Source organism: Staurois parvus, unplaced genomic scaffold (assembly GCF_062004578.1).
Source record: "Staurois parvus isolate SC_StPar_1 unplaced genomic scaffold, SC_StPar_1.0 ptg002722l, whole genome shotgun sequence".
Taxonomy (NCBI): Eukaryota; Metazoa; Chordata; class Amphibia; order Anura; family Ranidae; genus Staurois; species Staurois parvus.
Window position 1 is genome coordinate 57,390 of NW_028320518.1, and position 25,705 is coordinate 83,094.

Here is a 25,705-nt window from a genome sequence, read left to right on the forward strand (position 1 = left end):
TTATGTCACAATACATCAGACCCCGCACCTCCACCATAACCAACCACTGGACCTAATCATGACCCAGTTGTTGTCCCCATTCTAGAACCCCACACCTCCACCATAACCAACCACTGGACCTAATTATGTCACAATACATCAGACCCCGCACCTCCACCATAACCAACCACTGGACCTAATTATGTCACAATACATCAGACCCCGCACCTCCACCATAACCAACCACTGGACCTAATTATGTCACAATACATCAGACCCCGCACCTTCACCATAACCAACCACTGGACCTAAACATTACCCAGTTGTTGTCCCCATTCTAGAACCCCACACCTCCACCATAACCAACCACTGGACCTAATTATGTCACAATACATCAGACCCCGCACCTCCACCATAACCAACCACTGGACCTAATCATGACCCAGTTGTTGTCCCCATTCTAGAACCCCACACCTACAACATGACTAACCACCAATGGACCTAATTATGTCACAATTATATTGTACCTCCAACATAACCAACCACAGACCAAACATGACTGTAGACATATTTTATATTCTAGGCAAAGTCAAGCTGGAACCTTCCAACATGATGCAATAAATGGATGCAATTTTGTTACCTTTACACCCCCAACATGACCAACTGCTGGACCTAATTATGTCCCAAATCAAACATACTATACATAGAACCCCACACCTCCAACACCTTCCTAGTATGCTCCAGATAAAGTTGACTGGTGTTGGCAGCTATCTCCTCAGGCTAGAGCTACCCAGTCGTGCTGCTTACAATCACTAGTGATTGATTGCTGGGAGTAGCAACTGATTAATAGGCTGATGGCTCCCTATGGCGTAAGCTACACAAGTAGCAATCAGATTTGCTATTAACTGCACAGGGAGCCAATTTTTCCTTTTATATAGCAATCAATTGCTGCTCAGCGATCAATCACTAGCAATTTTAAGTAGTATAAATGAGCTACTAAAACTCCTGTGAAGACAGAGCCCGAGTAGCATTCTCCGAAGTGGTGACCAATGAGAGCCTGAGAGAGTAATAGGAAACTCTTCACAAGATCTCACCGTCTGCCCGGGTTATATAAAGCAGGAAGATGGAGCAGGGTTTGTATCTTATGAAATGTCTGGTCACTGAGAAATCCAAACGTCATATCAACAGATACACTCACCGGCCACTTCTTTTACATCCACCTTGCTAATGCCAAGAAAATCTCCCCCACCACCATGACACCACCACCACCAGCCTGAACTGTTGATACAAGGCAGGATGGATCCACCACCATGACACCACCACCACCAGCCTGAACTGTTGATACAAGGCAGGATGGATCCACCACACCATGACACCACCAGCCTGAACCGTTGATACAAGGCGGGATGGATCCACCACACCATGACACCACCAGCCTGAACCGTTGGTGTGGTGGATCCATCCTACCTTGTATCAAGCCTGTTGCTGCGGTCTGTTGATCTCGGGTGATGGGAACTGTCCCTGTTTTCTGCCTCTTGCACTCCCTAGCTTTTGCGTTTCGGTCTTTTTGGTAGCCTTTTGTATGGTAGGTTGTAGGTGTCAGACGTGGAAGATCTGCGGGTTCCTTAGCCCTCCCCTATAGTGTATAAAATGGTTAGGTGTTTTTGTGTATAGTTTGGGCCATATAGGCCGTAAGCGGCAGGTTTAATATGGAAATTGTTTATGGTTTACGTTTATGTCTGAGCCATAAAGGCTCCTAATTATATGGTCTTGGCCATAGAGGCCTTGTACTGTACATATTGTATATAAGTTCCGTTTTTTCCTTTCAGGTTATGGACTTTTATGTTCTTTGTTTATTATTTCTCCCACAGGGGTTGTTGGGACTTTTTCAGTTTCTTTGTTTAGTTTTGTATTTATTTATTCTATTTATTTTACTTTGTACTTTTATATATAAGTTGAGGATGGATATGTATGACATTAATACATAAATAAAAAATCTCCATCCTACCTTGTATCAACGGTTCAGGCTGGTGGTGGTGGTGTCATGGTGTGGTGGATCAATCCTGCCTTGTATCAATGGTTCAGGCTGGTGGTGGTGGTGTCATGGTGTGGTGGATCCATCCTGCCTTGTATCAACAGTTCAGACTGGTGGTGGTGGTGTCATGGTGGTGGATCCATCCTGCCTTGTATCAACAGTTCAGGCTGGTGGTGGTGGTGCTGGTGTCATGGTGGTGGATCCATCCTGCCTTGTATCAACAGTTCAGGCTGGTGGTGGTGGTGTCATGGTGTGGTGGATCCATCCCACCTTGTATCAATGGTTCAGGCTGGTGGTGGTGGTGGTGTCATGGTGTGGTGGATCCATCCCGCCTTGTATCAATGGTTCAGGCTGGTGGTGGTGTCATGGTGTGGTGGATAAATCCTGCCTTGTGTCAATGCTTCAGGATGGTGGTAGTAGTGGAATCATGATACAAGGTAGGATTGATCCACCACACCATGACACCACCACCACCAGCCTGAACCGTTGATACAAGGCGGGATGGATCCACCACACCATGACACCCCCACCACCAGCCTGAACCGTTGGTGTGGTGGATCCATCCTACCTTGTATCAACGGTTCAGGCTGGTGGTGGTGGTGTCATGGTGTGGTGGATCAATCCTACCTTGTATCATGACCCCACTACTACCACTAGCCTGAACCATTGATACAAGGCAGGATTTATCCACCACACCATGACACCACCACCAGCCTGAACCGTTGATACAAGGCAGGATGAATCCACCACACCATGACACCACCACCACCAGCCTGAACCATTGATACAAGGCAGGATGAATCCACCACACCATGACACCACCACCAGCCTGAACCATTGATACAAGGCAGGATGGATCCACCACACCATGACACCACCAGCCTGAACCATTGATACAAGGCAGGATGGATCCATGGTTTCATGTTGTTTACACCAAATTCTGACCCTACCTTCTGAATGTTGCAGCTGAAATCCAGACTCATCAGACTAGGCGACAATCTTCCAATCTTTTATTGTCCAATTTTGGTGATCCTGTGTGAATTGTAGCCTCCGTTTCCTGTTCTTAGCTGACAGGAGTGGCCCCCGGTGTGGTTTTCTGCTGTTGTAGCCCATCTTCATGTGTGGTGGTATAGTGCTCTATGGTATTATGAGAACTAGAACATGAAGGTATCCATCTCCTGCTGTATTGTGGGTAAGAAGTTGGTGGGCTTTACTTCTATGGGGGCAGTCTAGAGTGGAATCTGGGCCTCAGCCCCCTTCAAGAATGAATAGACCACACAGTGTTAGCAGACTCATTCTACCAAATGGAACACATGGCTTGTCACTTGGAACAAATGAACCTTTTATGGACACTCAGAGGTCTCCAAACTTTATAAATGATGGGCCAGTTTAGTGTCCTTCAGATTTTAGGGGGGCTGGACTTTGGCCAGTGGGAGAAGAAAATGTCCTGGCATCAGTGGGAGTAAACAATGCCCCATCATTGCTATTAATGGGAGATATAGTGCCCCATCACTGGTATCAATGGGAGGAAGTGATATTGTTGGTGTCAGTGGGAGGAATAGTGCCCCATTAGTGGTGTCAGTGGGAGGAATAGTGCCCCATTATTGGTGTCAGTGGGAGGAATAGTGCCCCATCATTGGTGTCAGTGGGAGGATTAGTGCCCCATCATTGGTGTCAGTGGGGGGAATAGTGCCCCATCATTGGTGTCAGTGGGAGGATTAGTGCCCCATCATTGGTATCAGTGGGGGGAATAGTGCCCCATCATTGGTATCGGTGGGAGGAATAGTGCCCCATCATTGGTGTCAGTGGGAGGAATAGTGCCCCATCATTGGTTTCAGTGGGAGGAATAGTGCCCCATCATTGGTGTCAGTGGGAGGAATAGTGCCCCATCATTGGTGTCAGTGGGAGGAATAGTGCCCCATCATTGGTGTCAGTGGGAGGAATAGTGCCCCATCATTGGTGTCAGTGGGAGGAATAGTGCCCCATCATTGGTGTCAGTGGGAGGATTAGTGCCCCATCATTGGTGTCAGTGGGGGGAATAGTGCCCCATCATTGGTGTCAGTGGGAGGAATAGTTCCCCATCATTGGTGTCAGTGGGAGGAATAGTTCCCCATCATTGGTGTCAGTGGGAGGAATAGTGCCCCATCATTGGTGTCAATGGGAGGAATAGTGCCCCATCACTTGAAGGCCCCTTAAACAGGGGGCAGAATCTGCTTGCTCAGTGGGTGATCCCCAGCTGATCAGAGTAGAGCGGGGCGGATGGCAGGTCTGTGTGGCTCAGTTTATGCAGAGCAGACGCAGACTGAGTCCGCTCTGCTCTATGGCAGGTCAGGTGTAAATGGACCGGCTGTCTGTTTTTCATCCGACTACCACCGATCCCCTTCCGTTTTTTTTTGGCGACCCGACTGGAGGTAGGCAGGTGGAAGCCGACACAAGTCCATTGACACCCGCTGGTTCATAAAGATGAACGGACCATCCAATCAGGTCAGCATGAAAAACGGACAGGTGGACCTGATTGGAACGGTCATGTGAAAGAGGCCAGAACCAATCACATGGGCAAAAACCACCACAGATTCTATCTATTCCTATTGGTTCCCTCTGATGCTCCTCCATCTCCCAGCCTGAGCTCTGCTGTACAGGAGATTATGAGGATTCATTGATGTTCTTTTCATACCTGGAGTCCAGCTTCAAAGGAGAATCTATAATGTGTATTTCATCCTGAGCTCTAGGTGACAGAGTGCATGTATGTATTACATGTGCTGTAGACTGGGGGCTAGCGTGGTTGACAGCACGCCCCTCTATTCCCCCCCCCCCCCCACCGCTGTCTGACCGGGATGTTTTGAAGAAGAATGGATGAGAGTTGATGGATGGCGCTGATTTCAGCACCAGGCGCTTGCCCAAGACCGATGCCATCCTACATACATGGGGGGGGGGGGACATATCATAGCAGAGGGGGTAGAAGATAGTCAGCTCACCGTGAGCTCCACAATACAAATGCAGTGCAGAGGGTGTATGAACACCCCCCCCCCCCCCAGGTCCCTCTGTACTTACTTCTGGCCATCCTGAGTTGTCAGGGTTTCTTCAGCAGGTCCAGTGGTCAGGGAATGTGAAATATCCGCTCTTTTCTGTGCAGCGCTCACAAGACGGACCAGATAGACTCCCTGTGACAGCGCCGAGCAATCAGAATCCATCTGCTCCTTCCAGGAAGTGCTGCCCAGAGAATCCCTGGACTACTGGGTCACCTGTGGGAGCCCTGACAGCTCCCACCCCAAAGGTAAGTACAGCAGGTATCGGGGGAGGGGAGGGGGGTTGTACAGCAGGTATCGGGGGATGGGAGGGGGGGTTGTACAGCAGGTATCGGGGGATGGGAGGGGGGGTTGTACAGCAGGTATCAGGGGATGGGAGGGGGGGTTGTACACCTTTACATTTATCCTTTAAAGTTGAAGTAACATTTGATAAACATTTACTGGACGTACACTATCCGGGGGCACTCTCATCCTTGGACACTTTTCTGGGGACCCTCAGGGATACCCCACATTACAGAGCTGCCTCTCTTCATCAAATCTGTTTTCCCATTTGGGATCCAGGCCTCCTAACACGCTATTAGTAATACAGAGAAGAACTGGCCGGGGCTGACAACACTGCTTGGGATTTCAGTGCAGCAGAGACAGTGTTGTCAGCTCAGTGATGAAGGGCATTCCCCATGTGAACTCACCATTGGCTGTCAGAGAAGACAGGGGGCGCGCCATCATCCCTTCGCCTACACTGGGGTCTGTCGCCCTCTTCTGAACGCCCCCTTTTATTAATGTTGGGGGGTCAGCAAGGAATGTGTCCGGGAATATTTCCTGATCTTCTAGAAGAGTAAAACGGATGGTTAGTTCACAATGGTGACCCATCATAATCACAAACCAAATCATCACAACTCAAAGAAACCTTTTCCCAGCATAGAAGATACAAATGCAAACTGACAGCCAGAGAAATATTCTCCAACAATAGAAGTTCACCTTAAAAAACAATGAAATAAATAAATAAATGCCGTGTTTTGCAGGTAAAAAAAATGTGTATTTATAATTGTTTTATTAGCAGCTTGTAAAGCATTGCATCCGCCATCCGTCCTGATTACCCCGGTAAAGGTCATACAGGGGGTCCCAAACATGGGGGGGGGGTGTACAGCCATGGTGGGGGGGGGGGGTGTACAGTGATGATGGGGGGGGGGTGTACAGTGATGATGGGGGGGGGGGGTGTACAGCGATGATGGGGGGGTGTACAGCGATGATGGGGGGGTGTACAGCGATGATGGTGGGGGGGGGGGGTGTACAGCGATGATGGGGGGTGTACAGCGATGATGGTGGAGGGGTGTACAGCGATGATGGGGGGGTGTACAGCGATGATGGGGGGTGTACAGCGATGATGGTGGGGTATAGCGATGATGGGGGGTATAGCGATGATGGGGGGGGGGTATAGCAGTGATGGGGGGGGTACAGCGATGATGGGGGGTTGTATAGCGATGATGGGGGGGTATAGTGATGATGGGGGGGTATAGCGATTATGGGGGTGTATAGCGATGATGGGGGGGGGGTATAGCGATGATGGGGGGGTATAGTGATGATGGGGGGGTATAGAAATGATGGGGGGGTATAGCGGTGATGGGGGGGGGTATAGCGATGATGGGGGGGGTATAGCGATGATGGGGGGTATAGCGATGATGGGGGGAATATAGCAGTGATGGGGGGGTATAGTGATGATGGGGGGGTATAGCGATGATGGGGGGGGTATAGTGATGATGGGGGGGGGTATAGTGATGATGGGGGGGTATAGTGATGATGGGGGGGGTATAGTGATGATGGGGGGGTATAGTGATGATGGGGGGGGTATAGTGATGATGGGGGGGGTATAGCAATGATGGGGGGGGTATAGCGATGATGGGGGGGGGTATAGTGATGATGGGGGGGGTATAGTGATGATGGGGGGGTATAGCGATGATGGGGGGGGGGTATAGTGATGATGGGGGGGGTATAGTGATGATGGGGGGGTATAGTGATGATGGGGGGGGGGTATAGTGATGATGGGGGGGTATAGTGATGATGGGGGGAATATAGCAGTGATGGGGGGGGGTACAGCGATGATGGGGGGGGTATAGTGATGATGGGGGGAATATAGCAGTGATGGGGGGGGGGTATAGTGATGATGGGGGGGGTATAGTGATGATGGGGGGGTATAGTGATGATGGGGGGGGGGTATAGTGATGATGGGGGGGTATAGCGATGATGGGGGGGTATAGTGATGATGGGGGGGGGGTATAGCGGTGATGGTTAATGATAACAATAAGTGTGACTATCAGAGGAGTTATGACGATGTATCACTATAACATTATATATGATTACACATCTTATTACCCATAATAATAATGGGGGCTGACCCCCCCCCCCCCAGTGTCTCCCTTCCCCCAGCACTTCCCCTTCCCGGCCACCCCGGGGCGCAGCTTCCCCAACTTCCCCTCCAGACACCATGAAAACACCGATCACTTCCTGCCTGGTCTCCATGGTGATGGGTCTTCCAGGAGGAAATCTATGGTGATGGGACACTACAGGAGGAGCTGAGTGTTGCTGCCCTCTAGCGGCTCCTGTGTGCACTACATCAGGGAAATGTCAGCACAGAGAATGGCCAGGAGATTTCTGTCATCCAAATACACAGAACAGCTTTATTGTATTATAATTATTGGGATTATTAATATTACACCCATTATTGTTTATATTACAATTCATATCAATCATTACAATCCTATTAATACAGTAAAATAAATAAAATGACATTATAATAACATTGTATGAATATAAACAGAGGCGTCTATATTATAAATACAGGGAAATGGTATCAATGTTATATAATAGGATCCAATCCAGATCTGCTCTACATCCCAACATCCAATCCAAAGCCGCCTGGACTGGATCCCAGATGACCCAATCAGAGTAAAGCAGGCTGAACAGAGGCTGCTGATTGGTCACACATAAACTCCGCCCCCCTCACTGTGACTTTGCACTGTGAACAGACTGGATCCCAGATGAGCCAATCAGAGTAAAGCAGGCTGAACAGAGGCTGCTGATTGGTCACACATAAACTCCGCCCCCCTCACTGTGAGTTTGCACTGTTACCAGGCTGGATCCCAGATGAGCCAATCAGAGTAAAGCAGGCTGAACAGAGGCTGCTGATTGGTCACACATAAACTCCGCCCCCCTCACTGTGACTTTGCACTGTGCACAGGCTGGATCCCAGATGAGCCAATCAGAATAAAGCAGGCTGAACAGAGGTTGCTGATTGGTCTCACATAAACCCCGCCCCCTCTCACTGTGGTCACATGACCTCCCTCACTGTGAGTCCTCAGTTGCTGTTTTCTCTCACCAGAGACAGCTGCTTCCTTACAGAGCTCCTGTGACTGATTGCTTTGTATCTCATTGCACTCAATCTACAGCCATTGGAATCGACTTTCCATTTATATCCAGCGATCCTCAGTGATCAGTAACTGCTGATTTCTGTATTTCTAAAAAAAAAAACAAAAATGTGCAGAATCTTTGCCGCGATTGTTATCCTGTTGCTCCCTTGGGGAGTACACAGGAAGGACATCAAAGACTCCACAAAGACCGGCATGGACAAGGACAATGATATGAAGATTATGGAGGAACAAAGAAATTTCATCAAAGACTCCCCAGATATCCGCATGGAGGGGGGGAGCATGAAGATGATGGAGGAACACCGATATTTCATCAAAGACTCCCCAGATATCCGCATGGAGGGGGGGACCATGAAGATGATGGATGAAACGATGCAGAATATGGTCAGAAAAATGGAAAATGAGCCCCCAGAGGTCCACATGGAGCAGAAGGAGGGAAAAATGAAGACGACGCAGCAATCAGTGGAGATTCCAATGATTTTTAAAATCTTGATACCATTGGTAGTACTCCAGGATGACATAAAAAAATCTCCAGAGACCCAAATGGAGAAGGAGAAGAGCATAAAGATTATGGAGGAACTCCGAAATTTCTTCAAAGACTCCTCAGATATCCGTATGGAAGAGACAGGGCGAAACATGAAGATTACGGAGGAATTGGCATGGATTTCATGGATTTTTAAAATCTTCTGGCCATGGGGATTACCCAGAAATGTCATTAAAGAGTCCCCAGAGAACCAAATGGAGGAGAAGGAGGGGAGCATGAGGATGACGGAAGAACATTTGGAGGAAATGGTCAGAAAACTGGAAAATGAGCCCCCAGAGATCCGCACGGAGCAGAATGAGGGGAACACGAAAACGACGCAGCAACCAGTGCAAATTCCAATCATTTTTAAAATCTTGATGCCATTGGTAGTACTCCAGGATGACATCAAAGACTCCCCAGAGACCCGCATGGAGGAGGGGAGCATGAAGAATATGGGGGAACACAGAGATGTCATCAAAGACTCCCCAGAGACCCTCATGGAGAAAAAGGAAGACAAAAAGAAGAAAGAGCAGCCAGTAGAGGAAACGGTCAGAGAATTGGAAAATGAGCCCCCAACAGCCATCAGCTGGTTCTCACTACTGGGCACCGCTACATACTGCTTGAAAAAGATAGTGAAGATAATTTCTCTCATTCAGAAGTTCATCCTGTGCAACTATGACCTGGGCACAACATTAGCAGAAGATGTGCTGTTCCTGCAGATGATTGAAGTCATTTTTCGACTGCTGGATGTCTGGTACTTAGGGGGGTCACTCATAGAGAACACAATCTTAGGCTTGCTTACAATAAATGGTGATTGGTACCAATGGATGGTTGCTGGGCTCCAGTCAGTCTGGTCCAAGGGGTGGGCAGCCTTAGGGAACACAGTCCCACCCATGCTGATAAATGCCGGTGATTGGTACCAATGGATGGTTGCTGGGTGCTGCTCAGTCTGGTCCAAGGTGTGGGCGGCTTTTGAGATCATGCGACCCAAGCTTCTCCATGTTGTTGTTGAGCACTGGTTAGAATGCTTGCTGGCGCTTGTCTTCATGCTGCAGGTAATGCTCTTGTATATGGCGTGTGTCATCATGCCGCTGGTAGTGCTCTATATATATGTCAGGCCATTCACCGAATTGCTCCAACCAAGGAGAGGAAACACCATCCCACCAGACACTGAAAATGCAGATGATGCTATGGACGAGACTGACCTTCCCGATCCCAGCGTCGCACCTCCCAGGGATGACATCCGTACTCACCTACGGGATCTATGCCGGCCAATGAAGAGGCGCAGGCCAACCACAGAGTTCAGGCATGGCAAAATGTTCTCATCAATGAGTGATGTCATCCCACAGGGAGATGATGCCGTCCCATCAATGAATGATGTCATCCCACAGTGCGATGATGCCGTCCCATCAATGAGTGATGTCATTCCACAGGGCGGTGATGCCGTCCCATCAATGAGTGACGTCATCCCACAGGGCGGTGATGCCGTCCTATTAATGAATGATCTCATCCCACAGAGCGGTGATGCCGTCCCATCAATGAGTAATGTCATCCCACAGGGCGGTGATGCCGTCCCATCAACGAGTGATGTCATCCCACAGGGCGATGATGCCGTCCCATCAACGAGTGATGTCATCCCACAGGGCGATGATGCCGTCCCATCAACAAGTGAAGTCATTACACAGGGCGATGATGCCGTCCCAACAATGAGTGATGTCATCCCACAGGGCGATGATGCCGTCCCATCAACGAGTGATGTCATCCCACAGGTTGATGATGCCGTCCCATCAACGCATGACATCATTCCTAAGAGATATTCCACCATGTCATCAATCAGTGGCATCATCCAACCACCAAGCGATGACATTAGTTCTGGGACTGACCAACCGACTGGCCATCCCAGCGGTGCATCTCCTAGTGATGGCACCCGCTTTAATCCACGCAATTTATTCCAGCGAAAGAAGAAGCACAAGCGACCGAAGGTAAGAAAGTACAGAAAACTCTCCTCCGGCACGTACGTCCTCCTCCGGTGCTTGGATCTACCAACTGAATATCCAGCCGAATGTCTCGTCTCCTAAGTATGGCCGCCGTATTCACCTATAGAATAGATTGCGGCTAAAGAAGAAGCCGGGCCAACCGAAGAGGCCGGACAGAAGACTCAGAGAGAACATTGGATACACAGATATGATGGGGGAGGGGGGACACCCCAATATAGAGAAAACGTATATACAGATATGATGGGGGAGGGGTGACACCCCAATATAGAGAGAACATTGTATATACAGATATGATGGGGGAGGGGTGACACCCCAATAGAGAGAGAACATTGTATATACAGATATGATGGGGGAGGTGTGACACCCCAATATAGAGAGAACATTGTATATACAGATATGATGGGGGAGGGGGGACACCCCAATATAGAGAGAACATTGTATATACAGATATGATGGGGGAGGGGTGACACCCAATATAGAGAGAACATTGTATATACAGATATGATGGGGGAGGGGTGACACCCCAATATAGAGAGAACATTATATATACAGATATGATAGGGGAGGGGTGACACCCCAATATAGAGAGAACATTGTATATACAGATATGATGGGGGAGGGGTGACACCCCAATATAGAGAGAACATTGAATATATAGATATGATGGGGGAGGGGTGACACCCCAATATAGAGAGAACATTGTATATACAGATATGATGGGGGAGGGGTGACACCCCAATATAGAGAGAACATTGTATATACAGATATGATGGGGGAGGGGAGACACACCAATATAGAGAGAACATTGTATATACAGATATGATGGGGGAGGGGTGACAACCCAATAAAGAGAACATTGTATATACAGATATGACGGGGGAGGGGTGACACCCCAATATAGAGAGAACATTGTATATACAGATATGACGGGGGAGGGGAGACACCCCAATATAGAGAGAACATTGTATATACAGATATGACGGGGGAGGGGTGACACCCCAATATAGAGAGAACATTGTATATACAGATATGACGGGGGAGGGGTGACACCCCAATATAGAGAGAACATTGTATATACAGGTATGACGGGGGAGGGGTGACACCCCAATATAGAGAGAACATTGTATATACAGATATGATGGGGGAGGGGTGACACCCCAATATAGAGAGAACATTGTATATACAGATATGATGGGGGGGTGACACCCCAATATAGAGAGAACATTGTATACACAGATATGATGGGGGAGGGGGGACACCCCAATATAGAGAGAACATTGTATATACAGATATGATGGGGGAGGGGTGACACCCCAATATAGAGAGAACATTGTATATACAGATATGATGGGGGAGGGGTGACACCCCAATATAGAGAGAACATTGTATATATGTCTTCTGATGGTGGACGTCTCTTTGGTGCCTTCAGCCAGGTGCGATGTAACACACACGTCATCCCGCAATTCTCATGCGTCTTGCCATGCGACAATTGCAGCAACATCACACTGCATTCGGGGCGCCATGTTGATGGTGAACGTCTCTTTGGTGCCTCTTCAGACATCTCCATAAAGGACGTCACTGGCAGGAAGGGTTCTCATTGGTCCCAGCAGAAAAGGCCTCAAGATGGAAAGACTCCTCCTACTTCTGAAGCCAACCAGAGTTCCTTTCTTTTCTCCCAAGCTTCATCCTCCAAGAGCAGACCTAAGCCAGGGGCCCAGTTCAGTCACAATCCTGGGGCCCCTAATCCCTAAACCTTCAGACAAGTCCTATTAAACCTCCTGAAGGGATTTCCCCATTTCCTAAAGTGGGGGGACGTCTGTTGGCCTTTGGGGTCACCTGGTCAGCAGACATCTCAGAAGCTCAGGTAAGAGACGTGGTGTCCAGGGGCTACAGACTAGAGTTCATCTCCCTGCCCCCACCCCGCTTCGTGTTGTCCAACCTGCCGGTGTCCCCGCAGGGACTAGCGGTCCTCCATGCTGCTCCTGCAGATCTGCTGACCCAAGGAGATCTCCCCATTGGACCAACAGCAGAAAGGTTTCCGGTTTTTAGGCCACATTCACAGGGGACATACCAATGTGTACCGCCGTGGGGGGCCGTGTTTATTTGCAGGGGATGTCCCGGTGTTCATGCATCCCTGTGCAGGCAGTTCCATTGATGTCAGTTGGGACGTAGTGGTAACATGGACACAGATGCTGATCCCAATCTGACATCCGTATGGATGCATGGCCCTGAACGCACACTATCTGTGTTCACAGCTGTTCACCCGCACAGATGTTACATTGGGAGCAGTGTCTGTATCCATGCAGCCGCTGCATCCCAACTGACATCAATGAACCTGCCTGCACAGGGATGCGTGAACACCGGTACATCCCCCAAGTAAACACGGCCCCCCACGGCTGTACGGATTAGTACGCCCCCTGTGACCGGGGCCTTACTCCAACCTTTTCCCTGTTCTAAAGCCTCCCAGCCGGTTCACACTATGTGGTGCGGGACACTGCATGGAGTCTGCACAGGAATCACACCGCATTCCTCTGCGCATTCCATGCACATGTCTGTGCGCTGCGATTTGGGCCATACACTTCCTATGGCTCAAATCACATCGCATCCGCACCACAAAGGTGCAGGACTGTCTTTAGATCCGCACCTGAATCACATGGTATGGGTCTTCTCACCCATGTCATGTGATTTCTGGCAATCACATCGCGTCTTGCCATCTGTTTCGGGTGTCAATAATTACTGACTCCCGCACCAGATCGCATGAACGTGATGCGATTGCAATGCGGTGCGGGAAACGTACAGGATTCGCAGCGTTTCCCGCACCGCATTGGTGTGAACCCGAGCTCAAGGAGAACATAGGCTGCATTCACTCGGGGGATTAGGGGCATACAGGGGATTCCTGGGGCTGGGATCACTGTGAACAGTGGGGGATGGGAAGTCTGTACAAAGCAATGACAGGCTGACAGGAGCCGCGACCATTCCCATGTATCCGCACATCCATCGGTCATCTACGGTTAGGGCCAGGATCGCTCATCCTTCCCTGACCACAGATGACCGATGGATGTGCGGATACATGGGAATGGTCCCGGCTCAGCCTGTCATTGCTTTGTACAGACTTCCCATCCCCCACTGTTCACAGTGATCCCAGCCCCAGGAATCCCCTGTATGCCCCCTAATCCCCCCAGTGAATGCAGCCTATGTTCTCCTTGAGGCTTTAGAACAAGGAAACGGTTGGAGTAAAAACCGGGAAACCTTTCTGCTATTGGTCCAATGGGGAGATCTCCTTGGGTCAGCAGATCTGCAGGAGCAGCATGGAGGACCGCTAGTCCCTGCGGGGACACCGGCAGGTTGGACAACACGAAGCGGGGTGGGGGCAGGGAGATGAACTCTAGTCTGTAGCCCCTGGACACCACGTCTCTTACCTGAGCTTCTGAGATGTCTGCTGACCAGGTGACCCCAAAGGCCAAGAGACGTCCCCCCACTTTAGGAAATGGGGACTTCCCTTCAGGAGGTTTAATAGGACTAGTCTGAAGGTTTGAGGATTAGGGGCCCCAGGCTTGTGACTGAACTGGGCCCCTGGCCTAGGTTTGGCCTTAGAGGCCTAAGCCTGGGAGAAAAGAAAGGAACTCTGATTGGCTTCAGAAGTGGAAGGAGTCTTTCCAGCTTGAGGCCTTTTCTGCTGGGACCAATGAGAACCCTTCCTGCCAGTGACGTCCTCTATGGAGATGTCTCAAGAGGCACCAAAGAGACGGTCACCATCACAATGGCATCCCAATTGTGGAGTGATGTGTGTCTTACCTGCCTATCCACCCCAGTACACTAAGCTGCACCCGCACAGCTCAGTGCGAAATTTCAGCAATGCCAACCCCCCACTATTCACAGTGATCCCAGCCCCAGGAATCCCCTGTATGCCCCCTAATCCCCCCAGTAAATGCAGCCTATGTCCTCCTTGAGGCTTTAGAACAAGGAAACGGTTGGAGTAAAAACCCGGAAACCTTTCTGCTGTTGGTACAATGGGGAGATCTCCTTGGGTCAGCAGAGTAGCAACATCAGCCCACAGAGTGACATCATTCTACCAGAAAGTAATGACACCTTCCCACCAACAATTGAAAATGCGGACAACGCTACGGATGATACCGACATTCCCATTGGCAGCATCACACCTCGGGATTCCCTCAGTGTTCACCTATGCCGGCAAATGAAGAACCGTATGTCAAAAATGGTGGTCAAGCACAAAGAGGAGACCCCATGGAAGACAGACATTATCCCACCGAGTGTCATCATTCCACCAAAAGGGGAAAATGCAGACAACGCTATGGACAAGATTGACTCTCCCATTCCCAGCGTCGCACCTCCTAGGGATCCCATCTGCGCTCGCCTAAAGGATTTATGCCGGCAAATGAAAAGGCGCAGGCCAACCAAGGGGTTCAGGCACCGCGAGCTCAATCCACCAGAGAGTGACACCATCCCACCAAAAAATGAAAATGTGGACAGCCCTACGGATCATACTGACGTTCCCATTCCCAGTGTCGCACCTCCCAGGGATCCCATCCGTGGTCATCCTTCCAGCACATCAACAAGAGGTTTACTCTTTCCAGCATTAGATAACACTTTACCATCAACGACTTCTGGCGTCTTTCCAACAAAAGACATGATCCTACGATCGAGTTCTGGCAATAGGCAAGAATGGACAACCATGACTGTCCATCCCAGTGTCCAATCCAGAGGAGCAATTCCTAGCGATACCACCCGTTATATCCTACAGAAATTATTGCGGCGATGGAAGAAGCGAAGACCAACCAAAAAGGTCCACCATTGGTCTTAAAGCAGAACTGTTCTTTTCTTGGCTCCAGTGCTGAGGTGTACCGGAGCTCCCCACCAGCCACTGACATCTTCAGCCAGGCGGCTCTTGGGTACTAATCTCCAGCCATTTTAATTGGCTGGGCCAAGGTGACTTCAATCTCGCGCAGGCGTGGGAGTTCAGTCATCCTGACATTGATGAAATTCTGTACTAAGCTGCACGGGTGCAGTTAGTTTGAAAGCCATGAAATAAAAAAAAAGAACAAAAAGATCTGCAGGAGCAGCATGGAGGACCAGTAGTCTATGCGGGGACAAAGGCAACACGAAGCGTGGTGGGGGCAGGGAGTGGAACTCCAGCCTGTAGCCTCTGGACACCACGTCTCTTACCCAAGCAGAGATGTCTCTGACCAGGTGACCCCAAAGGCCAAAAGATGTCCCCCCACTTTGAGAAATGGTGGCTTCCCCTTAGGATGTTTAATAGAACTTGTCTGTAGGTTTGTGGTATTAGGGGCCCCAGGATTGTGACTGAACTGGACCCCTGGCTTAAGTCTGGCCTTGGAGGTTGAAGTCTCAGAGAAACGTCAGGAACGCTTCTTGGCTTCAGAAGTGGGAGGAGTATTCCCAGCTTGAGGCCTTTTCTGCTGGGGCCAATGAGAACTCTGACTACCAGCGACGTCCTATATGAGGTTGTCTAAGGGTCAGGTTGGGGGCACAGAGGAGACCTTCACCATCAGAAGACATGAGCACGAAGCGTTCTTCACATGGCCGCTCCACAGACCAACATCTCACACAAAGAGTTCTCCTCATGTTCACAGACAGGACACTCATGTGGGAAATAAGATGGACGACATCCCCGAACCCGTCCAGCCAATAATGTACAGCTGAAGACATCATCTCTAATCTCTACTGGACATCACTGATTTACCCCGCTCCGCGGGGGCGGGCCTTATACATCAGAGGCCACACATGGGCAGCACAGAGGCTTATTGGTTAGCCTTGCAGCACTGGGGTCCTTGGTTCAAATCCTGACCAGGACCCTATCTGCATGGAGTTTGCATGTTCTCCCTGTGCCTGCGTGGGTTTCCTCCGGGTACTCCGGTTTCCTCCCACACTCTAAAAACATGCAACCTCGTGTTGGTGGTGCAGTGGTTAGCATAGCTGCTTTCCAAGCAGCTGACCTGGGTTCGATTCCCAGCCAACGCAATATCCAAGATGACTGCTTCGCCTCCTTAGTATTGACGTGATAATATTAATAATAGAAATAATATTTATAATGAGAATCATCCGAATAATAATGGCAATAATAGGATTAGAAATTGATTTTTTTTTTATTTGTAGGTGAGAAGCAAATACAACAAAACGCAGATTCCGCATACATTATAACCAATGACATGGCGGTAGAGGTCCTGTACTATGTGTACCATGTGATTGGTTGATGGATGAGAAGATTACAATTTATTGAATTTGTTGCGCACCTATAAATAAAACAAATAAAAAATTATTATTTCCATTCTTAATACTATTATTACCATTATTATTGGGATTATTATCATTATAAATATTAGTTTCATTATTAACAGCTTCCCGACCGCCCCATAGCTGAAATACTGCTACAGGGCGACACGGGTGTGCAAAATCACACACACACACACACACGTGATATTGTATTTGTGGTAGGGGGCGCACGAGAGGTGTGTACCCGCCCTACAAGTGCCGCCATTGGTGGTCGTGGCTGTCAATCACCAGGTGCGGGCCGGTTATCACTCACCGGTGCCCGGTGTTTGCCGAGGATCTCCGACGAGGAGAACTGTTTGTAAACAAAACATTTCTCCTCCCTGTCGGATCGTGCACACTGCTTTGGATGGCTGAGAACAGCACAGCCATGCAAAGCAGTGTGATTACAGTGAAGCACACAGACACAGGACATAGAGAAAAAGCACACAGTTAACCCTTTGATCGCCCCCCCAGATGTCAATCTCTTGCTGCCTAGTGCCATTAGTACAGTGTCAGTGTTATTTTTAGCAGGAAAAATGAATATAAAATGACTTGTGAGCCACGGAGATGTTGATTTTCATTATGAAAAAGTTTGCTGGCTCCCAATCACATTCTCGTCTGCATGTGTGGTGACGTGTTACAATTAGAAATGGGTGCCGCGCCCTATAGATGAAGGAATCTCTATTTTAAACACTGGCTGTATAATATTTCCCCAGACCAATGGTGTAGTAGGGATTATACCCGGTAACAATATATATTCAATGAGGTGCTGACAATCTTCTACATAAAAGAAATCTAGTAGAACCTCCATTCAGCTGCATACAAGGAAAGAAATAGAAGAATCAATTGTGAATTCCATAAAACTAGATTAATGATGTAAATAATGTCCCAAATAAATATTAACCCCTCGCCTACCGGGCACTTCTACCCCCTTCCTGCCTACCGGGCACTTCTACCCCCTTCCTGCCTACAGGGCACTTCTACCCCCTTCCTGCCTACCGGGCACTTCTACCCCCTTCCTGCCTACCGGACACTTCTACCCCCTTCCTGCCTACAGGACACTTCTACCCCCTTCCTGCCTACCAGGCACTTCTACCCCCTTCCTGCCTACAGGACACTTCTACCCCCTTCCTGCCTACCGGGCACTTCTACCCTCTCCCTGCCTACAGGGCACTTCTACCCCCTTCCTGCCTACAGGGCACTTCTACCTCCTTCCTGCCTACAGGGCACTTCTACCCTCTCCCTGCCTACCGGGCACTTCTACCCCCTTCCTGCCTACAGGGCACTTCTACCCCCTTCCTGCCTACTGGGCACATCTACCCTCTCCCTGCCTACAGGGCACTTCTACCCCCTTCCTGCCTACCGGGCACTTCTACCCCATTCCTGCCTACAGGGCACTTCTACCCTCTCCCTGCCTACCGGGCACTTCTACCCCCTTCCTGCCTACCGGGCACTTCTACCCCCTTCCTGCCTACAGGGCACTTCTACCCTCTCCCTGCCTACAGGACACTTCTACCCCCTTCCTGCCTACCGGGCACTTCTACCCCCTTCCTGCCTACCGGACACTTCTACCCCCTTCCTGCCTACCGGGCACTTCTACCCCCTTCCTGCCTACCGGGCACTTCTACCCCCTTCCTGCCTACAGGGCACTTCTACCCTCTCCCTGCCTACAGGACACTTCTACCCCCTTCCTGCCTACCGGGCACTTCTACCCTCTCCCTGCCTACCGGGCACATTTACCCCCTTCCTGCCTACCGGACACTTCTACCCCCTTCCTGCCTACCGGGCACTTCTACCCCCTTCCTGCCCAGGCCAATTTCCAGCTTTCAGCGCTGTTGCACTTTGAATGACAATTGTGCGGTCATGCAACACTGTACCCATATGACATTTTTATTATTTTTTTGTGACAGATAGAGCTTTATTTTGGTGGTATTTAATCACCTCAGGGTTTTTTATTTTTTCTTAAACAAACCAAAAACCACTGAAAATTTTGAAAAAAAAATGTTTTTTCTTAGTTTTTGTTATAAAATTTTGTAAATAAGTGATTTTTCTCCTTCACTGATGTGCGCTAATGAGGCTGCACTGATGGGCACTGATAGGTGGCACTAATGAGGAAGCACTGGTAGGTGGCACTGATGGGCATTGACAGGCATCACTGATGGGCACTGAAAGGCAGCACTAATACCTGGCACTGACACGCGGCACTGACAGGCACTTATAGGCGGCACTGATGTGCACTGATAGGCAGCACAGATTGGAAGCACTGATAGGTGGCACTGATTAGCATTGATAGGTGGCGCTGACTGGCACTGATGGGTGACACTGAAAAGCAGCTCAGATGGGCACTGATATGTAGCACTGATGTGCACTGGCACGAGGCAATGATGGACACTGACAGGTGGCACTGCTGGGGCTATACTGATCATCAGGGCACACTGATCATCAGTGCTCATATGATCAGTGTACATGTCCCCTTCGCGGAAAGCCGATTACCGGCTCTCCTCCCCTCTGTCAGCGTGACAGCTCGAGAGGAGAGAAATGCCGATAACCGGCATTTCCCTGTTTACATGCGATCAGCTGTGATTGGACACAGTAGATCACATGACCGAGCCGACATCTTCGGGTCTTTCCGTGATCCACTGTGTCCGAGGGACACAGCGCATCAGCGATCGTCGTGCTGCGTGCTCCCTGAGCCGCTCATGCGCAGTGAGAATGGGAGGACGTCATATGACGTCCTATCAGAACGAGAGAACCGCCTTGCGCCCGTCATTGGACTATATGGTGGGAGGTGCTTAAAGTCCAATGTGTTTTCTGCCTGCTGATGGGAGAGCTGTATACAGATAATAGACTTGGATAGTCGCTCTTTTATGCGCTCACCTTCCTCAAAGCCTAATATTAGGCTGACATGGCTTCCTGGGAGGAGATGGAATAGATTCCTCTAGGATGGGATGAGTTGATGGCTCTCCTATATACTTCCTGGATGTGACCATGTGTAGGAATGGTGGGATCTCCCTCCTTACACTGCTTGCTCCATCTCCCTATTGTTCCTGGTCATGAAGGGGGGGAAACCCTTGTATGCAGCTGAATGGAGGTTATACTAGAAGATTGTCAGCACCTCATTGAATATATATTGTTACCGGGTATAATCCCTACTACACCATTGGTCTGGGGAAATATTATACAGCCAGTGTTCAAAATAGAGATTCCTTCATCTATAGGGCGCGGCACCCATTTCTAATTGTAACACTGTATTGGTGTCACCGGGGATGCAGTGACACCAAGTCACCCCCCCCCCCCCCCAGTGTCAGAATGCCCGCCGCAGTCCCGATATAAGTCGCTGATCGCCAACCATTACTAGTAGAAAAGAAATAAAATCCCCGTATCTATACCGCCAATTGTAGACGCTACAACTTCACATTAACTCATTAATTTACACGTATTGGGATTTTTTTTCACAAAGACACGGAGCAGAATATATTTTAGCCCAAACTTATGACAAAACTGGATTTTTTACATTTTTTTTCCTGGATGTGTTTAATAGCAAACAGTCAGAAATATTTATTTTTTCAATAATTGTCGATCTTTTTGTTTTATAGCGCAAAAAATAAAAACCGAACAAGCGATCAAATACCACCGAAAGAAAGCTCAGTTAGTACAAAAAAAAAAAAGACGTAAATGTCATTTAGCTGCAGCATTGCATGACTGCATGACCGCGCAATTGTCAGTTAAAGTAAAGCAGCGCCGTAATGCAACAAATGGTCTGGTCAGGAAGAGGGGGAATCCTCTGGAGGGGGAGGGGTTAATATTGTTATTGCCATTAATATTAGGATTATTATTATCATTATCGTTGTCATTATTACAATTATTGAATAATTGGAGGATTGGCTCCTCCCACCCATGCTAGATAGTGACACAAAGGTGGTAATAATTCATTCAATGAAGGCCGTGGTTGGAATGAGGACCTCGGAGTAGCCAATCATACACATCATTCATTGTGAAGAAACTGTTCCGTCATCGGAATTACTTCTGCTTTAAGGATGTCTTCAGAAACCCTCATTAGATATGCGCTTCAAAGGCTCCTCCCATCCAAGATAAATAGTGACACAAAGGTGATAATAATTCATTCCATGATGGCCGTGGTCGGATGAGTATCCCGGAGTCACCAACCATACCCATAATTCACTGTGGAAAAGCCAGTAAACCGATAGGATTAGTTCGATGTCAGACTTTCCACACACTGAATTATGGGTATGGCCGGATCCTCCGGGATACTCATCCGACCACGGCCATCATGGAATGAATTATTACCACCTTTGTGTCACTATTTATCATGGATGGGAGGAGCCTTTGAAGCGCATATCTAATGAGGGTTTATGAAGACATCTCCAGTATAAGAATGTCTCCATAGAGGGTCCCCCATCTATGATAAATACTGACACAAACATGATAATAAAGGGGAAATCCCAACCCCCCCTCCCCCCTCTAACAAAAACTCTCTGTAAACCCCCATTGGTTGTCACTTACCTGTAGCCGCAGTGGTGTGATCATCCAGAGCCGGGTCTTTCTCCTCACCGATGGCATCCTGGAGGGGTCCCTCTTGTGGGGGAATGGAGGGGCACATCACACAGGTATTCCCATTGGCCGGCCAGCAGACCATTTTTATTGCTGTCACAAGAAATGTAAACATCCCTTGTGACAGCAATAGGCAGTGACAGGTCCTCTCTGTATGGAGAGATTGGGGGGGAGGGGTGTCTATTAGAACCCCCATCTCTCCTTTAGGCTCCAGTGCAGCCAGTCAGACAGAGATCGTTCTGATTGGTCGCTTCGCTGGGCGGTAGCCGGCCAGAAAACAAAGAGCCGGAACCGGAAGGGACTAAATCCTGGATGTTCCGGGATGTGACATCACACAGTGGGAGCAGCAACTTCATTTCCTCTTACTGTGCGCCGGGGCAAGATGGCCGCCAGTCACATCCTTATTGGGCTCCTTGATCGCTTGGGGGGGCCTGGTATAAGGGGCAACGTTGGGGGGGGGGGACCCCCTTCCATCACCCGGAAAAGTAAAGCCTCCCGGATTATTTCTACATGAAAGTAAAAAAACACAAAAAAATGTATCTGGGATCATGGCTGTAACCTCAACCGAGACCCGGTATAACCGCTTCCCTGCCATGCCGCAGATATACAGGGTCCAAGGGGGGAGGGGAATCCCACAGGATATATATATACATGGAGCAAGGGGGGAGGGTAATCTCACAGTATATATATATACATGGACCAAGGGGGAGGGGAATCTCACAGTATATACAGTCAGGTCCATAAATATTGGGACATCGACACAATTCTAACATTTTTGGCTCTATACACCACCACAATGGATTTGAAATGAAATGAACAAGATGTGCTTTAACTGCAGACTGTCAGCTTTAATTTGAGGGTATTTACATCCAAATCAAGTGAACGGTGTAGGAATTACAACAGTTTGCATATGTGCCTCCCACTTGTTAAAGGACCAAAAGTAATGGGACAATTGGCTTCTCAGCTGTGCCGTGGGCAGGTGTGTGTTATTCCCTCATTAACCCAATTAGAATGAACAGATAAAAGGTCCAGAATTCATTTCAAGTGTGCTATTTGCATTTAGAATCTGTTGCTGTCAACTCTCAAGATGAGATCCAAAGAGCTGTCACTATCAGTGAAGCCATCATTAGGCTGAAAAAACAAAACAAACCCATCAGAGAGATAGGAAAAACATTAGGAACATTCTTAAAAAGAAGGAATGCACCGGTGAGCTCAGCAACACCAAAAGACCCGGAAGACCATGGAAAACAACTGTGGTGGATGACCGAAGAATTCTTTCCCTGGTGAAGAAAACACCCTTCACAACAGTTGGCCAGATCAAGAACACTCTCCAGGAGGTAGGTGTATGTGTGTCAAAGTCACCAATCAAGAGAAGACTTCACCAGAGTGAATACAGAGGGTTCACCACAAGATGGAAACCATTGGTGAGCCTCAAAAACAGGAAGGCCAGATTAGAGTTTGCCAAACAACATCTAAAGAAGCCTTCACAGTTCTGGAACAACATCCTATGGACAGATGAGACCGAGATCAACTTGTACCAGAGTGATGGGAAGAGAGAGTATGGAGAAGGAAAGGAACTGCTCATGGTCCTCAGCATACCACCTCATCAGTGAAGCATGGTGGTGGTAGTGTCATGGCGTGGGCATGTATGGCTGCCAATGGAACTGCTTCTCTTGTATTTATTGATGATGTGACTGCTGACAAAAGCAGCCGGATGAATTGTGAAGTGTTTCGGGCAATATTATCTGCTCATATTCAGCCAAATGCTTCACAACTCATTGGACGCTTCACAGTGCAGATGGACAATGACCCAAAGCAGACTGCAAAAGACACCAAAGAGTTTTTTAAGGGAAAGAAGTGGAATGTTCTGCAATGGCCAAGTCCATCACCTGACCTGAATCTGATTGAGCATTTCACTTGCTGAAGACAAAACTGAAGGGAAAATGCCCCAAGAACAAGCAGGAACTGAAGACAGTTGCAGTAGAGGCCTGGCAGAGCATCACCAGGGATGACACCCAGCGTCTGGTGATGTCTATGCGTTCCACACTTCAGGCTGTAATTGACTGCAAAGGATTTGCAACCAAGTATTAAAAAGTGAAAGTTCGATTTATGATTATTATTCTGTCCCATTACTTTTGGTCTCTTATCAAGTGGGAGGCACATATGCAAACTGTTGTAATTCCTACACCGTTCACCTGATTTGGATGTAAATACCCTCAAATTAAAGCTGACAGTCTGCAGTTAAAACACATCTTGTTTGTTTCATTTCAAATCCATTGTGGTGGTGTATAGAGCCAAATATGTTAGAATTGTGTCGATGTCCCAATATTTATGGACCTGACTGTATATACATGGACCAAGGGGGGAGGGGAATCTCACAGTATATATATACATGGACCAAGGGGGGAGGGGAATCTCACAGTATATATATACATGGACCAAGGGGGGAGGGGAATCTCACAGTATATATATATATATATATATATATATATATATATATATATATATATATATATATTGTGACAGTGTGGCGATCTGTCACCCTGGATTCTCAACTAGGCAGGTTGAGGGGCTCCAGGGTAAGTGTTTGATATGGAGGAAAGTGGCTTTTCACCTTCCTCCTTTGTTTGTAAGGTCTGTTTTGGGATCTGGAGCCTGGAGATTTCAAAGAGATCTGGGAGGGATGAAATCTCCAATCCTGGGACCAGGTTTTGGGATAGGCCAGGAGACTGATTGCACAGGTGTGTGCAGGCCTTTAGAGAGAGTCAGGACCAGGGTTCTGGGCTCCACCCCGGCAGATAGGAGTCAGGTGGGCTTCGCCTAGGAGAGGTGGAAGCCAAAAGCAGCAAGGGGCTGCTAGAGACTAGCTGTGTGCTAGTGGCCAGCTGTGAGCAAGAGCCATAATTCTTGAAGAAGTCTGCAGGAGGCAGACATCAAGCTGAGTGTAAGCCAGGAGGCTGAATCATTGAATTTTGTTTGATGGTGGATACCCCTGTGTGGGAAACTTCTGTTTTGAACTTTCATTTAAATAAAAGTGGGCTAAAAAGGCCTTGAAAAGAAAGTGAGTAGCTGTTTGCGTTTAAAAGCTCTACCACGTTGAAGCGAGTTCCCACATATGGTGGAGGATGCGGGCAGAATTGGAGATCCCGGCGATTTGAAGTAAGTTCATCAGTTATATGAACTGTTTGGTGCATAAGTCTGCACTATCTGTGTGTGCAGGTGAGAGAACCTGCTAGAGAAAAGGACTTTGCCTTAAAGAGACAGTGTTCCATGGTGTTCCTGAACTGTGTAACACACTGCTGTGTGCATGACTGCAAAGATGGGGCGGTCAAAACAGAAAAAGGAGGCAATGTTTGCTGAAGCGAGAGATAGAGCCCTGTGGCTAGGGGGTTATATACCGCATGTCCCAGCCAAGCCGGGAAATTTAGATGTGGGTGAGTCTGCTGTGGACTGGTGCAAGCGGCACCTGGCAACATTGAACCAACCTAAAGAGGAAAGCAAGCCAACCTTCACTGCAAGGAGAGAGCTGCAGGATGTCCGTACCTGGGAGAGGGGTGTTGTCACCCATGGCAACGCTGCTGCAGTTAAACCAGTAGCTGTTGTGAAAAATGTGAATGTGTCACGGCTTGAGAGTTGGTCCAGCAGAGAGAAGCCTATGCTATGTGCAAGGAGAGGGGCTGACCAGAGGCCAGGACCAAGAGTGAAGGCCCATAGCAACACAGAGGAGGCCAGTCAGGCTGTCTGTGTACGGGGGGCCATGTCGTACAAGGATCATGGCAAGTGGAATCAAGAGGAGCCAATACAGCGTGTTGGAAAGAGCCAGCAAAGTTCTGCTTGGAGAGTGCAATCTCCCATGGCGA